An 18,231-nucleotide genomic window follows, 5' to 3' on the forward strand; every position below is an offset into this window, starting at 1 on the left:
TGTTATAAATTTTTGTTATTTTAACTACTAACGAGACCTAATTTATAACACAATATGTTACAGAAATTGTGTTCTGTTATAATCTTGTTATTTCATTCTGATCTGGAAGGTACCTCAGTTCGAGACTTACTAATGAAAATATTCATAAAATACTATCCATATCGCGTAAGAACCAAATTCCGTTAAGGATATACATTACAATGCATTAAGAGAGTCAATTACAGTTATTTTTTATATTTTGCAAAAACATTTGGGAAAATGACAATCTAATGAAGTTTTCCAAGTGCATCAAAAGCGCAGATATCAGGATTTCAAAATTGACATTTATACATTGCAACTACTTAATAGCATTAGTAATGCCAAAAACGAGCTCTCACTCTGCCCAGAAATAACATATTATTTCTCCTTTTCTAGCTTATATCACATTCATTTATTGGAATGCACTTTCATGAAAAATAACGGATCAAAGTCCAAAAAAAAATCCAAAGATGAAATCCGGGAAAAATGTTGCCCAAAGACCCCCTGAACTCTCAATGAAAGATGCAAGTATAAATATGCTTTTAACTTATAGCAAAGGTTTCAGTTGCTAAAATTTGCCTTATGTTGAGAACGCTTCAATTAAAGCTTCTTTAATGCCAGAATTAGTAGAGAGGCATATTATAATTCAGTACAGGTTTCGTAAGGGTGCTCCGTATTTTACACGTAATTAGCGAGGATTACAATCTGATTTTATTCATTGGACAGATAGTTGCTCTTACTGAGTTTTTGTCATACACATTACTGTGTAACTACAACTGACACTAAGTTGTACTGAAAACACCAAATATTTCGACTTTTCATAATCAATGTGACTAAAACATATTTATTTGCGAAAAAATTACGACTTGTAATTTCAAGAATGTTCATATCTCAAAAGCAGTCCAGGGATACTTTCAATTGACACTTGCATTTCGACGAATTTAAATGCTTATTCTGGTACAGTGAAAACCTGTTTTTATCAGCCCTTGGCGAATTTTAAGCTGATAAAACAGGGACATTGATAAAATCGGGACATATATTTTTCTGTCTTTTTAATAAACCGAAGCTCTTAAAATATTCTTCTTTGGTCCTTATATATAGCCTCGCAACCTTTTCTGATTATTTACTTTAAGTTCCCCTTAAGGGGGTCTGACAGTGCAAAATTAAAAAAAAATATATTTTTATTTTTGCATTTTTCGGATTTGCAAGATAAGAAATATATGCCCAAGAAAGGATTTACTCGAATTCAACTTGGTTCGTCTGCTAGAACCCATCAAACTACCAACTATCAATTTTCATATGAAGCTGATAAAATCGGGTCAAAAGCTGATAAAATCGGGGGTAGATAAAATCGTAGTTTGACAAAGGAATCATTGTACTGTTTTGTATGGGACTCGTTGACCCATATCTCCAGAACGAGATTTCTGAAAGAAATAATTCACAAGTTATAAGGATGGGTGGAAAGAGACTTTATTGTAATCGACTGAATGAACGGCTTTTGTGCCATCGACAATTATATAATTGCTAACATAGCCTAGACATTTGACACGCTTTTCTATTTACTTCAAAGCAAATTAATACTTGAATCGTATTCTCTCTGCCGCTCTCTATTTAAGGGGCGCGAAAGCACATGTGACCTTATCTCAGTTTACAATTATACGTTAAAATACTGGACCTGAAAATTCTGCACAAAGCTAATTTTTTTTTTCATAAATCTGTGACCAAAAAACATCGCTTAATTCAAGAGGGCAAAGAGGGACAAGTCTATTTTTACCAGGAAACATGCTGGTGGACTTGAGTGATTCGTAGTTATGCTGTCTTAGCTCGACCCCCATCAGAAGAAGACAGAAGTTAAGCAAGTAAGGTATTAAGCCTGTTCTAATGACCCTGCCACAATGCTATTCTAATGAATAGCGTTGTCTGAATGTAAGGCACACACAGTATATAAAGTTTGATCAAACTTTATACATTTCTTTCCTAAGAAATGTGAAAAGCGATCATTTTTATTGAGCAAATCCGCAATACATATTAGTAAATCTGAATCAAAAAGCTAGTTTGTAGTTCAGTATCGATTGATGAAAATAAGGTAAATTCAAGGATGAATTTTAAAATGCACTATGTACTTTAAATAGTTTTGATGACTTCAGATGGAAATTCCTGAACAACAATAAAAAAATAAATGTAATACCGGTACCGAAAATCCCGGGAATACCAACCCATTTTTGGTACCGTAATACCGGTACTGAACAAAAGCCAGTACCGGTATTTTCGGTACTATTAATTTTTTATGACAAATATGTTAACTCTGCAGGGGGATCTGTTTCAAAATATCGGTCTGTAAGATAACGTTTAATTATCTTAATTTGCCTTCTAGATAAATCGTTGAGATAACACCTTTGTGTGGGAATGAGGTGGGGCCATCATCATAATAATTCTAGAAGTTAAAGTTTTATTAGTGAAATTCTGATTGGTTTCCATTATTCACTGGGTGGCGCGTAATAAGACTACGGTCTAAGTCATGTCTGTATTTGGTTTGTTCTTAAACCTTTATCTATAAAAGAACGAACAGCGATTTAGTAGCTAATAGTTTTAGACTTGGTGAACTGCTTCAAATGGGGAGATTTGTAATTATTGGTAATCGGAAAATTCAGCAAAACAACGAACCTTGATATGCATTAGAGAATAGTAGGAAAACGACATAAATGTCGGAACCAATTTTCAGAAAAGCAAGAGAGAAAATGCGATTAACCTGCTTAGATTTACTGCCATTCTCGCTTTGATTTACTGTTGTTAATAGGGTTTCATACATTTACCATCTGTTCAAATCGACGAAAGTCGAACCTCTTAGCAGTTTTTTTTTTTTCATACGTTTATTTGACACGGCATTTGCAATAGCTTTTTACGCCAGTTTCTTTTTTTACATAGCACGTTACAAAAATCCTTAAGACTAATTTTAACTATACTAGTACTTTGTCTAAAACTAACACTGAAATCACTTTATTGTTTGCTTTTTTCCTTACATTGTTGTATTTCATACTGATCTAGTATTTTCGGGTGTATTTATTTACTTTTTTTTCTGTTATTGTCTAAATTTAAAAACTAAATATTCTAGGTTCCTTTAATTGGTGAATGATTAGCCTTGGATGAGAGTATGAGGAGATGAATTTAATTAAATTTTGACAGACGCTGTTTTTAGAAAATGATAGATAAGTTCCATGTATAGAGGATCGCGATACGCCAGGATGTCTCTAACAGGAACATGGATTGGTCTTCCTCGGACTTGTAAAGAATCTACTAATTGTGATCTGGCTTCACGATATTCAGTGCAGGACCAAACAACATGCTCAATGTCATGGTAACCTTCTCCACAAGCACAATGATTACCCTCAGCGAGCCCAATACGACGGAGATGCGCATCTAAAGTATAATGATTGGACATGAGCCTAGACATCACACGGATGAAGTCCCGACTTACATCCAATCCTTTGAACCATGCCTTCGTTGATACTTTAGGGGTAATTGAGTGTAGCCATCGTCCCATATCTCCATTGTCCCAAGATGTTTGCCAACTAGCAAGTGTCCTCTGTCGAGAAGCGCTATAAAATTCATTGTAAGCGATGGGTCTTTCATATATTTCACCATCTAGTGCACCAATCTTGGCTAAATTATCAGCTTTCTCATTGCCCGCAATAGAGCAATGGGCGGGGAGCCACACTAGGGTAAATTTATAACATTTTCTTGTCAGGTTACTCAGAGATTCTCGTATCTTCCCCAAAAAGAATGGATCGTGATTATCAATCCTCTTTGAGCGTAGAGCTGCAATTGTGCTGAGACTATCAGTGAGGATAAAGTAATGGTTCGGGGGTAAAGTATTAATTATTTGCAAACTATAGTGAACTGCTGCTAGTTCCGCTATATAAACAGAGGCGGGTTCTGCAAGTTTGAGAGAAATTGAAAAATTATTGTTGAAAATACCGAAACCAGTGGCCTCACTGATTCGTGACCCATCAGTGTAAAACATTTTAAGGCAGTCTATGTGTTGATATTTACTTGTGAATATTTTAGGGATCTCCCGCGAGCGTAGATGATCCGGAATTCCACGAATCTCTGCTTGCATGGACGTGTCGAAGAATAAAGTGGATTCAGGAATATCTAGTATATTGACGTATGTGGGAACATACCTAGCAGGCGTTATTTCTTGTGACATGTGATTGAAATACACTGTCATGAATCTGGTTTGGGGTTGAAGCTCGACAAGTCTTTCAAAATTTTCAATTACCAGTGGGTTCATAACCTCACATCGAATAAGTAAACGAGAAGAAAGATCCCAGAATCGGTCTTTTAAAGGAAGAACTCCCGCTAGTACTTCAAGACTCATCGTATGGGTCGACTGCATGCAACCTAAGGCAATTCGTAAACAGCGATACTGTATCCGTTCCAGTTTAATAATGTGAGTGTTCGCAGCTGAACGGAAACAGATGCACCCATATTCCATTACTGAAAGTATTGTTGTTTGATACAATCTTATCATGTCACTTGGATGAGAACCCCACCATGATCCAGTTATTGTTCGCAGAAAATTTATCCTTTGTTGGCATTTCGTTATTAGATACCTAATGTGGCCTCCCCATGTGCCTTTAGAATCGAACCAAATTCCAAGGTATTTAAAAGTCAGGACTTGGGCTATCGTTCTACCAACCAACTGAAGCTGAAGCTGAGCTGGATCACGCTTCCTTGAAAAAACAACCAACTCTGTTTTCTCCGTAGAGAAATCGATGCCTAACTTCAAAGCCCAACTTGATAAATTATCCAAACTATCTTGCAGTGGTTGTTGTAAATTTAAGGCTTTTGGTCCTGTAACAGAAACCACGCCATCATCTGCAAGTTGTCTTAGAGTGCATGGGCTGACAATACAATTATCAATATCATTCACGTAAAAATTGTAGAGAAGGGGGCTTAAACAAGAACCTTGTGGGAGGCCCATGTAACTTATTCTGAATGTTGCCAAATCGCCATATGAAAAATGCATGTGCTTTTCTGACAATAAGTTGTATAAATAATTATTTAATATTGGTGAAAGACCACATTGATGTAGTTTCTCTGAGAGAACATCAATGGAAACAGAGTCGAATGCTCCTTTTATGTCTAAGAACACAGACGCCATTTGTTCTTTTTTTGCATAAGCTAGTTGGATTTCTGACGAAAGTAGCGCCAGACAATCATTCGTTCCCTTTCCCCTCCGAAAACCAAACTGGGTATCTGATAGCAAGCCGTTCGCCTCAACCCAATTGTCGAGACGTCGTAGGATAATTTTTTCCAACAATTTCCTGATGCAGGATAACATTGCAATCGGTCGATACGAGTTATGATCGGAGGCTGGTTTTCCCGGTTTTGGAATAGCGATAACTCTCACTTGTCTCCAGTCGTGCGGGACAATGTTCTGCTCAAGAAGCTTATTGAATAAATTCAACAAGCGTCTTTTTGCTAGGTCAGGCAGATTCTTCACCAAGTTGAATTTAATTCTGTCTAGTCCCGGAGCATTATTGTTGCATGAGAGGAGTGCAATTGAGAATTCCATCATTGTCAAGGGCGAATCTATGAAATCGTTACTTGTGGGAGCATCGCGAGTGATTTTCTGCGCAGGAGCAGAATCGGGACAAATTTTCTTGGCAAAATTAAATATCCAACGATTCGAAAAATCTTCGCTTTCATTAGTCACGTTTCGATTCCTCATTCTTCTGGCTGTGTTCCAAAGAGTACTCATTGATGTTTCTCTTGACAAGCCATTAACGAAGTGTCTCCAATAACTAGATTTTTTGGCACGACGTATACTGTCAAATTTGTTTTGCAAAATGAAATAATTTTCAAAGTTCTCACGTATACCCCCTTTCTGTTTCATAATTTCTTTGTAGGCAACTTGTTTAGCTTCATATGCATCAGAGCACTCTTTGTCCCACCAAGGATTAGGGGGCCGTCTATTTATTGTCATTCCAGGATTGCATTTCGTTTGGGCTTGTTCTGCTGCTTCAATAATTAAACCCGCTAGGAATTCATATTCTTCGGTAGGGGGTAGCTCTTCTGTCGAAGCAAGAGAAGTGGAAATTAATGTTTCGTATGTTTTCCAATCAATATTTCGTGTTAAGTCATAAGGAACATTGATTGAATTCGTAAGGCCTAATTCACTGTTAATTGAAACAACGATTGGCAAATGATCGCTACCGTGAGGATCAGGTACAACCTTCCACGTGCAGTCTAACCGAAGTGATGTCGAGCACAGAGATAGATCTAATGCACTTGGACGTGCAGGAGGTCTGGGGATGCGTGTTGTTTCGCCAGTATTTAAAACTGTCATATTAAATTCGTCACAAACATTGTAAATCAAAGAGGATCGATTATCATTGTAGAGGGAACCCCACAATACTCCGTGCGAGTTGAAGTCTCCCAGTATCAGACGCGGAGCAGCCATGGATTCCACTACCTCAAAAATTTGACGTTGTCCAATTTGAACTTTGGGAGGTATATATATAGAAGCGATAGACATGTCTTTGCCTTTAATGTTCGTTTGGACAGCTACAGCCTCAATGCCCGCAAACAAGGGGATGTTAATTCTATAGAAAGAATAGCACTTTTTAATTCCTAGAAGCACTCCTCCATACGGGGTGTCTCGGTCTAGGCGAATAATGTTGAAATCATTTAAGTTGAAATTAATGTTTGAGGTAAGCCATGTTTCACATAGAGCAAAAGCATCGCATTTTAAATTATGCAGTAAAATTTTTAAGGAATCAATTTTAGGTATGATACTTCTGCAATTCCACTGTAAAACAGTGATGGAATCTTTCATTGGAGGAGGTGAATTACCCATTGAAAGATACAATCGCTGCAAGGATGGGCCATTGAGCAATCAGCTGCTCTAAAAATGTTCTAATTGTTGGGAGGAAAGCTGAAAGTATACTCTTTAGTGGTTCAGAAATATTGAATGCTTTAAAAATCCAATCAACAATTTCAGAAAATTTCAATAATCCTACCCCCGGCTGAGGCTCAGAGGAAGTCGAAATTTTATTATTTCCAGTAATGGTGTTCTGTTTGGATTGTACGTTCCCAAAACCGGGCGGAATTGATTTCGGTTTTGAATCGGAATTTTTCGGTTTTGGGCGCAGTTTATCTATTGGTGGAGAAATTTTAAGGCCCTTGCTTGGCAGCTTGGGAAAAGAAGACTGTTTTCTTTTTCTGGAATTTCCGGGTAAAACAAATGATGTACCTTCGCACGCTCCGTCAGAGTCAGACTGTTCCGAAAATAGAGATGTGTAAGTGTTTTCTAAGAAGATGGGTTTAGGGGTAGCATTTTTCAACATTTCTGCATAGGAGCGCTTAGACCTCTCCTTCAAGGATCGTTTAATTTTATCCTCACGCAATTTATAAATGGGGCATGCAGGGACCTCATGTGAGTTTTCTCCGCACATTAAACATTTTTCTGAATTTTCATTACATGTATCCTCTTGATGAGAACCCCCACATTTGCCACACCGTGCCTTATTGGAACAGTAAGTGGCTGTGTGGCCAAGCTGTTTGCAATTAAGGCAATTCATTACACGAGGGATAAAAAGGCGAACAGGGAGACGAATCTTATCGATAATGACATAGTTGGGCAGCGCAGACCCAGCGAAAGTCACTCGAAATGAGTCAGACAGTCGATAAACTTTTTTATCTCCTTCGTGTGATACTGAATGCAATTGCTTGCATTCAAGTATTTTTACGTCTTTAAGTATGGTGTCTTTGAAACGACCAACCCCATGCTTAACTAAGTCATCAACAGTCAAACTCGATTCTGTGATGACCCCATCAATTTCAATTTCCTTTGAAGGAATATACGCTCTATACTCACGCGTAAAAAGCTCGCAAGAAGCAATTGCATTGGCTTGTTTGAAACTACCAACGACAATGCGTATTTTATCTTTATTGACTTTGACGATCTCTTTTACATCCGAGAATCGCGAAGTCAAATCTTTAGAAATTTGAATAATATTTAGCGCCTTTACTTTACGCCTAATAAATACAATCCATGGTCCCGTTGACGACTCTGGGTAAATTTTAATTCTAGTCGGATTTACATTTTCAGCATAAGGCTTAGGGGGAGGGTCTGTTACTCGTTCTCCCATCTCTTCATCCATTTTACCTAGCAAGAAAAACTATCACAAAAAGGAATGAAAAATATACCTGTTATACCTGTAGAACACACCTCATGTGTTACGTTGTAAACTCGGTGCCCGTTGTTTGACAATGTGACACCTGCTGTTCTTCTTCGTCGCGTTGCTTCTTCAGTAGAGAAATAGTCCTACCTGCAACACTTCAAAACTCTCTCCGATTAAGCTGCTCGTCGGTATCACCACCACAAGCGCGCTCTCTCCGTTTCCACCACCTCGGTAGACAAATGTGGCTACCTGTGGCTTGCTGCGAAAATCCCACTGTCGATGCGGCACTTTTCAGTGCCACTTGTTTTCCTTATTCGTCGTACCACTTCTGCGGTAGACAAATAGAGCAAATGGGTCTACCTGTGACGCTTCCCTCTCGTCGATTAGAATTGCCCGACGACACCAATACACTATATTTTTTTCTGTGTGTACAGGCACGATCACTGTCGATCTCTGCCACCGCGGTAGGCAAATTCGTCTACCCGCGGTTTGCTGTCAAAACACCACTTGTCGAGGATGCCGTTGACCACGCCTCCGACGTATCAACTGTCGACTCACACTTAACAAACTGGTCTCTCTCTCTCTCCCACAACAACGCATACAGCGTCTCGCACTCCGTCACTCTCTCGAGAACAAATCCTTCCACCTGGAGGCACAACCGTCTCGGTCGGTTGCAAAAACTGTTATGATCTCTTAGCAGTTATTGATTTCAAAGTGGCCTAGATTTCGAAATAAAAGAAGGTGCCCTATACGAAAAATATCTTCTATCAAATAAGTCTTGCCATTCCGAAGCTATTAAAAACAATAAATATGTTTTTTGCTCAGCACAAATCAATCATCTGAGAATAAGATCATCAGTTTGAGCATTCAATTGCAGTTTGAAGCTTTTTTCGATTTTTTTAAAAAAATATTCGTGTGCCGGTACTTTACCGGTACTACCAGTACTAAGGGCTTCAGTACCGTAGTACCGGTTATCGCCAAAAAGGGTCGGTACTGCGAACCCTACTCCAAACCGACTTGTATCGTGATGGATAGCAGAACTTGCATCAAAATCGACTTCCATTTACTCCCTAGATAGAAATATTTCAACGATTAAGTCCGTGTTAGGAATTACAGAGCATGTTCAAAAGAACAAAATGACGAAATTTGACAATAAAAATTTGATCTTGCAGATAATTTGTGAATGTTGTGAAATTAGCTTTCCCTAAATTATTTATGTATAATAAATTGTGAGAAATATAAGATAGAGTGAGATAGAGAAACGCAAATCAGCGAAGGTCGGACTGGTGGTAAATGCGTCCAAAACAAAGTATATGCTGGTAGGCGGAACCGGACACGGCAGGATCCGGCTAGAAAACAGCGTTACGATCGACGGGGATACCTTCGAAGTAGTGGAGGATTTTGTCTACCTAGGATCCTTATTAACGGCTGACAATAACGTGAGCCGTGAAATCCGAAGACGCATCATCAGTGGAAGTCGGGCCTACTATGGGCTCCAAAGAAACTGCGGTCAAGAAAGATTCACTCCCGCACCAAATGCACCATGTACAAAACGCTTTTAAGACCGGTGGTTCTCTACGGGCACGAGACTTGAACCATGTTCGAGGAGGACCTGCAAGCGCTAGGAGTTTTCAAGCGACGGGTGCTAAGGACGATCTTCGGCGGTGTGCAGGAGAACGGTGTGTGGCGGCGAAGGATGAACCACGAGCTCGCCGCACTCTATGGCAAACCCAGTATCCAAAAGGTGGCCAAAGCTGGAAGGATACGGTGGACAGGGCATGTTGCAAAAATGCCGGAGAACAATCCTGCAAAGATGGTGTTCGCTAATGATTCGGTTGGTACAAGACGGCGAGGAGCACGATGGGCGGACCAGGTGGAACGTGATTTGGCGAGTGTTGGGCGTAACCGACGGTGGAGAGCTGCAGCTACAAATCGAGTATTGTAGAGGCAAATGGTTGATTCAGTGTTATCATGAAATTGATGTTGAACTAAATAAATGAATGAAATGAAGCATAAGATAGAGTGGATTCAGCAATTTTTCCTCTAATAATGCTACAAGCATGTTGGATTGGTACATGGTCAACAGCGAGAATTTTGTACCGAAAAAATGAAATTGATTATGAACATAGCGCTTGGAAAGCATGCCTAAATGTTTGAAAGTGAGCTGGAGCAAAATTTGAAAGATTGTGCGTTTAAAATGAGAAAAGAAAGGACAACTACCCGCGAAGGTGGTCCGCAGGTCGTCCGAGGTCAAGTTGGATTCCGAGAGTTATCGCTGCCATCAAAAGGAAAATTAGGGGCAATCGTGTACGTTCCATTAAGAAAAATGCGAAGGAGCATGGGATCAGTGATTTTACGGCACGGAAGATAGTAAAGAAAGCTTCGGGGCAATGTTGTGCGCACGAAAAAAAAACATATGATAACTAACAGCATCCGGGAGCTACGAGTCGAGCGTATCCCGCCAAAGTCCGATAGGATTACTGAAAAAACCAGAACACATCAGACGATTTAAAAGCGCTCGATCCTGTATTATCCATCGTGAAATTGAAACAGAATAAATATATTGAGTAAGAGGGGGTGGCGATGAGATCTCGCTTCAGAGACGATACGCCAATTACATAAGCAGGTGCATTTCTAGGATCTCCATAGCCAAAAGATAAAATGGGGGCAATTTTTTTCACATCATAATCGTTTTACATTTTTATATTCTGATCTGTTATTCTGTTGGATATTACCGAAAATCTGTGAATACCTATGACATTTTAGAATAAAACATAATGCACTATATGTAGTCACATTTTTCAAACTGCATTCAATCACAGTTATTAAATGACATGTACCATCAGACACACTGCAACTAAACGGCACGTGATACAAATGGATACAAACGAGATACTGAACCGAAATTCCAAAACAACATGATCATCGCTACTCTTATGACAGACGATCACCAACGACCCGGCGCTTTATGATATGAGGTAACTCCACTGGGCAAATTCTACAATCTACACCACTTTGGATATGCATTCCTTGCGCTATGGGTGTATTCCATAAGGGATAAACATTTATTAATTGGAATAGCCGACAGTCTGCGGTTTACAACAGTTAATGCATTTATGCTGCTGCTGCTGTTGCCATGGTCGAACCGGAAAACCAAATATAGCTCTGGCATGCCGACCAAGGTTGTAACCGAACCGAACCTTTTGTGGCCGAGGAAAGCTTCCCAACTCAATTACGCATACTGATGCTACGTGAATTCTGCTAGCAGGGAAACTGGCTATCTTCAGCAGCATCAGTTCTGCACGATTCCATAGGATCGTGTTTTAGTTTCGTCATCCCACACAGACTAGCTGCCAATTTGGTCAGTCTGATCATTTCAGCATCAGCATCATTAATATGACGATCACACCATGTTCCCAAGAACCATTTCAGGATTATTATACTAACATTGAAGGAATTCATCAGTTGAAATAGGGTTACTGTTCCCTAATTAGTTTCTTATATTCATCACACCACACAGTACTCCGAACTACGTCTGTTATCTCTGTTCAACGCATTGGCTCAAACGGTAGTTTCGTTTCACTCAGGCACATTTTCACGTCAAAATTTATTACTATGCTGCTTCTTAGGAGCATAGTAAAGATTTTGAAATCTATTTTCGCACAATCCATTAATTATAGGCCGAATAATCAATAAAATTGTATGACATCCTGGCTATTCAATGAGATGTTTAATACCCCAATCAATTAGTTTTTGTGACCTTTCGATCAGATTCTGAAGAGACTCGAAAGATCAACGCAGCGCGGAATACATTTAGTTATGCATATCCGAATTGTAAAGGTGTTTGCATACTTACACTATAGAGCTGGACTAAAACTGGCACCTTCTTGTGTGCCTAATCTACGCACATCTGCGAAAAGAAATGAACCAGGGGGAAATTCAAAACTAATTGTGTGGACGTATGTGAACCACGTGATGAAAAACGATGCAATTCGTTCCATTTTACGGTTTGGTTACTTTCCTGGAGGCAAATGAATTTTACGCCGTGTTTCGAATAATAAGTTGGTGCCTACAATTAATAGACCAAGACAGTACCTACACCTTTAATGCATATCCTGACAATTCTTTACAATAACGACTATTAAAGTTTGACCGCTTTGACACATTATTCTACAAATCATATGTTTTGGTATGTAACATTAATAGATCTAAGAATATCTACGATGCTTCGAATAATTTGCATTAGTTTCGCAGATTTTCCCATATAAACATCCTAAACAAAATTTGTGCTTTGTTATTGAACGTATAGTAAACTGCCCTCAAAAAAAACTTTTCTTAATCCGTCTATGTGTGTAATTGTACCTTTCTAAAAATGTACGCTACTTTTATCATTACTGGTTATAGTCAGCATAAATTACATGCACTCTATAAGACCACTTTTAAAATTAGAGTAACTAAAACGAATATATAGATTTTGAATCCAATTTTTCTACACTTCCTTTAGTACACAACGAATGTAGTTTTTAGGGGAAAAACACTTTTTAGCGATTTTTAAAAACTTTGTGTGAAGCGAATTGATCGAAACTTTTGTACATTATAGTGTATCATTTCAATAAAATTCTTTAATTTTTCTATGCAAAAATATCGACAAACGACTCGGTGACGTAGCTTGTTGTAGAACGTCTCTAGAAAAACATGATTTCCGGTGTTACCTGCTATTCAAAAACTACTAAACCGATTTCTTTCAAACTTTTCATGCACATTCTAAGTTTAAAATTTCTAACCCCTATGTTGAGTTTTTGAAATGAATTTTCAATTAAAGGGACTTTTAACTCATTTTAATTAAAAAATTTCATATTTCACGAAAAATTTCCCCATTTTATGAGTAAAAACCCCCTTAATTGAAAAATTATATCAATAAATCAACATAGAGGTAAGGTATTTTTTACATAGAATGCGTAAGCAAAGTTTGAAAGAAATCGGTTAACACCGGCAGGTAACACTATAAAAAATATTTTTGCTTAGAAAAATTACAGAATGTTATTGAAATGATAAATTATAATGCACAAATGTTTTGATCAATTTGTTTCATGCAAAGTTCTAAAAAATCGCAAAAAAGTGTTTTTTCACGCTGACAATGTTATCCACCTAGTAGTGAGATGATAGCCATCTCGTATAGTTCATATTCAGATTATACTCTTGGCATCACCCAGAGAAAATTTGTTTATTTGCTTTTTACAAAAAAATAACATTTTATCTAAGGCGCGCATGTGTTATTTTAAAAATAATACTAGATAAGGAAAATTTTTCGAAAATATCTATTTATCGAACTATAATACTCCCTACGCGATGTATTCATACCTTCAACAAAGTTGTTTAAAATGACAGTCTCAACACATTTACTAAAGACACGAAGTCTGTTACTTTTTTATTTCGATTATAGAGGTTTTAACCTTAAGGTCATTCGCCTCTTCGGGTTAGAAAAATCTCTTATGAAAAATTTCGAACCCTATGTGCGGGGCCGGGACTCGAACCCAGGTGCGCTGCGTACAAGGCAATCGATTTACTAACTACGCTACGCCCACCCCCAAGTATGTTGCTATTTTTTTAAGAAATAATTCTTCATAATTACTTCTAGGAGAATTAATCGCTTAAATTATTATAACAGAAGATAAACTGTTTTATGTTGTAAAACTACCACAAAGTTTTAAAGCTTAAAAGGTTACGGTTTCATAATTATGTCATTTTGACAGTATGTTCAATTTTCACCAAACCCCCACCAAACCAAATTTCTGGCCATACTACTGAGTAAGCTGGTAGAAACAAAGTCGTTCTACACTCGCCCACAAGAAATTTCTTGGAATACTGCTTATCTACAGGGTGATTCACTATGATGGTTTTTTAACCCATTCATGCCTATGTTGCTAATAAATGTGACTATTGGCTTTCATTTGAGTATTAACAGTTATAAGGATCAGCTCTAGAACTGAAGTTATTGCAATTAGTCTGATTGAACTCCAATGGAGCAGTGCTGCCAGGGACCGTTTACGTTTAAGACGGAAAATGAATTTTTCATATAACTTCGTTATGTTGCAATATTAGTGAAAACTGATAAAACTTATCAATTTAGACTATGTTTGGCTACGTTTTTCACGCAGTTTGGACTATTGTAAATACTCTAGGAGAATTGTACTGAGCATTGGAACGAAAAAATTGAGCAGCTTCTAGCACTGCAAGGAAAGCACCTACCTTTCTGAAAAAAGGTTTTTCGAGTTTTTTGACCCCACCGTTTTCAAGGAAAAATAGTTTTAAGACCCTACATGCACTAGAAAAAAGTTGGGCATGAAAGGGTTAACCGGCAAAAAATGAATTAAGTTTTATAACCACTCTTTGCCATTTATTGTTTGAAAACAATTTCTTTTAAATGTTGACCATAGCAGCGCTTGAGGTGGTCCACTCGCGTGGTACAAGTTTTGATGACGCGTTCAATCATTTCAAGTGGTATCTGGCTAATTACTAGAGTAATATTGGTTGCAGGTCTTTTGACTTTTGACTTTTTATTGCTTCAAAGAAAAAACTCTAGGAATGTGATATCGCACGATGTAGGCAGCCAATTGACAGGTCCACGGTGAGAAATTAAACATTCACCGTATTTCTCACGCACAAGATCCATTATTACATTACTTGTGTGGTACATGGTGCCATCTTGTTGGAGCCAAATGTTGTCAAGACTACGGGCTTCATGTTCTGGTAGTAACCAGTCCATTAATATGGAACGATAACGTCATTTTTTAAGAAATACGGACCAATGAGACCGATTATCCACACTAAGCTGTTTTTTGGAGATAACTGTTAGCTCCTACATTTCTGCTCCTCACTCCAAAAACGGCACTTTTGCATATTGACGTAACCATTGAGCCAGAAATGGACTCCAATACTGAACAAAATGAGATAAGTGAACCATGCCCCTTGAAATGATCGAACACGTCATCAAAAATTTTAAAGAAATTTAAAAGAAATGGTTTTCAAACAATAAATCTCAAAAAATGTTCTTTCGAGTGATAATAAAGATTTCGCGATTCATTTTTTTAATTTGAAGTTTAACCTAGTTCATAAAACCTCATGATGAATCGCCCTGTAGATAGACAATATTCGAAGAAATTTCTTGTGGGCAAGTGTAGAACGACTTTGTTTCTACCTACAGTGGCATCTCATATTCGTTAACCTCTAGTGTATATGTTTAATATTGTTTCACAAATGTTTGCGCTATTTAATATTGGTATTGTTTTGTAAATGTGGTAGTAGAATCATCATCTGTCATTTTCTTATCATTTGTAATCTAAAGTGTGCAAGTTTCCGTACAGTACACATAAAAAATCATTACTTCGTGTGAAAATGGCACAATTTCATATTCGTACACTTTTGAAAAGTCAATCAATATGTCAATTTTGAGACCTGTTATTTCTTTATTTTTTGTTTTACTTAGAAAATAGATTTTATGACTACAGAAAAGTGTTCATTGGCACAGTTTCCTCTACACTAGTTTATGAAATTCTCTCAAATTAACGTAATAGTTAAAAAAAAGTAAACTAGCTGCTTTTATGGGACGAAAACTAATTATTACTCACCAAAATGAGGGTAAATCACTTCATGAAATCTTTGAAGTTGTTCAAAGGTTGCGTCCAACAATTTAAAATGTCGTTAAAAGCTTTGATGTGGCGAAACGTAGAGCAGATATTGCGAAAAACTTGAACAGTGAACAATTTACGATGAGAGATAAACGGATTTTAATTGGAAAAATTTAGGAAAATCGAGTAATTAGTGTTATATACATGGTAAATAAATTAAATCATAGTATTTAAGTATAAGTCTGCTCTGGTACGGCTCGTAATGTATGGAGAACGGACAATTACAATGCCTGTGTTCTGAGCAACAAGCTGTTCATCAATGAGAAGAACAAATAATTGATTTTTTATTTACTAAACAACATTGAAACATTTTATCGGAATATTGGAAAGATTGTAAACTTTGTCTACGAGTCCAAATTCAACATTTTTGACGCAAATGGCTGTTTTTTCGAGTGGAGAAAATCAATCTCAGACCTGGACGTAAAAACCTTATAACAGCAGCCAAGCGCAGAGACAGTATCCTTTTTTATATGGGGTATTATATGTCCACTAGAAGTGCTTGAAATATGGTCTTCATTGATGTAATGATGGATCAGAATGTGTATTTTAATATGAATATCTTAAAATAAATTTGAAAGCAAAGCTTTCATAAAATGGTACTTTTACTAAGAAATAGTGGATATTGGAAATTCGATCAGGAGAAGAACCTAAAGTATAAGGCGTGCAAAAAACGTTTAGAGTAAATTTATAATTGTTTGAATGTTTTGGATTCTCCACGGCGGACCCCGTTTATTACTTGATTAGAAAAATAAATGGAAGTATTTGGATAAAAAGTGCGAAACTATCCGGATTATAATGAGAATGATCTTAGAAACTACTATTTCGAAGAATGGGATAAAATTTAAGTTGAATACACACAAAAACTAGTGGTAAGCATTCCAATACGATTGAAAACTGTAATTACAAACAAAAGCTAGCACATTGAATATTTGTTATAGAAATTTCAATAAATTTTTGAAAAAATATGTGTACTGTACGAATATGAGATTGCGTGTATATTTGACTATCTTTAGAATTATGATTATTTTTGAAAAATAAGCAATTGTGGTACAAAAATAATTATTGTATCTTTCCTATGCAGTCTAGTAAACTATTTCTACATATATAAAATGTCTCGTAAACTTAATTTTTACTTGTAAAATGCATATAAGCATTCCGCATAGCGGTGTACGAAAATGAGATTGGGTCACTGTAATCTCTCAGTAGTGTTGGCAGAAATTTGGTTTGATAGAGGTTTGGTGAACATTGAACTTACTGAACGCATGTACTTCATAGGTAGCGTGTTATCAAGAGCTGAAATTTCAATCACATTGAAAGTGTGAGTAAACGCTGGTATGTACGTCAAATATATGCAAGAAATGTTCATTCCACAAATAAAACATTTATCAAGTACCAATATCTTATTTAACACTTTTTGATGGTATATAAAAACAGATCGAAATAGTGAGTAAAGCAAAATTAACCCTCTAGTGCCCAAATTTTTTTTGGTTTGAAAAAACTTTTGGAGGTGGACTTCGTGATGAGAAAAACGAAAATAATGTTGAAAATTCTTGAAAGTAATGGATTTTCCATTAAAGCCTTAAAATGAGTAGGCCGCCTAGAGGCGGTGTTGGACACCTGGGCGAATAAAAAACTTTTTTTTTCTTCTAGTTACTTCAACATAAGCGAATATAGATGGTTGCTTATATTTTGGACTCCATCAGAACGCAAAATACCTAAACTGTAAGGATAATTCTCTAGTGCTTTGGTTGTTTAATTATTGACTTCTAATTTAGAGTAGGGGAGTCTAAGGTCTGCTGGCGATGGTTTCACTTATCATATTTTATGTTTTTAATTTAAGAAGATCGTGTAAAAGTGTACGTGTTGCATAAAAGAGCGGACTGTTGGCTGCATTACAGAATTTTAAATATGTGACGCGGAAATCTGGCCAATTTACGACTATACGCACAATGATGCCACCTGGCCACTTTTGATGATAAAGTATGGATCGCTTTTGATGTTTTTTGAATATAACTGCAAATCAATCGATACTTGTTATTATTTTTCAGCCTCAATGCTCCCACATTTTAATTTCGGCGCACACTTTGTATTCAAAAGCTAAATTTTTGAAATTCTTCAGGTGAAATTCCGAAGTAAACAAACAAAAAAATAAATTTTGCTTGTGATTACGTATATTACATATACGGCCAAGGAAAGTTCTTTTCGCGAATTTAATTAAAAAATCATTCGTGGAATAGCTTTGAACTCGGCCTAGATAACAAAAATGCTGAAATTTAAAAACTTTGCCTAGGGTAATGAGCCTATTTTTGCTCTAACCATGTAGAACCGTTGGTTAG

This window comes from Topomyia yanbarensis, chromosome 2 (assembly GCF_030247195.1).
Source record: "Topomyia yanbarensis strain Yona2022 chromosome 2, ASM3024719v1, whole genome shotgun sequence".
NCBI lineage: Eukaryota > Metazoa > Arthropoda > Insecta > Diptera > Culicidae > Topomyia > Topomyia yanbarensis.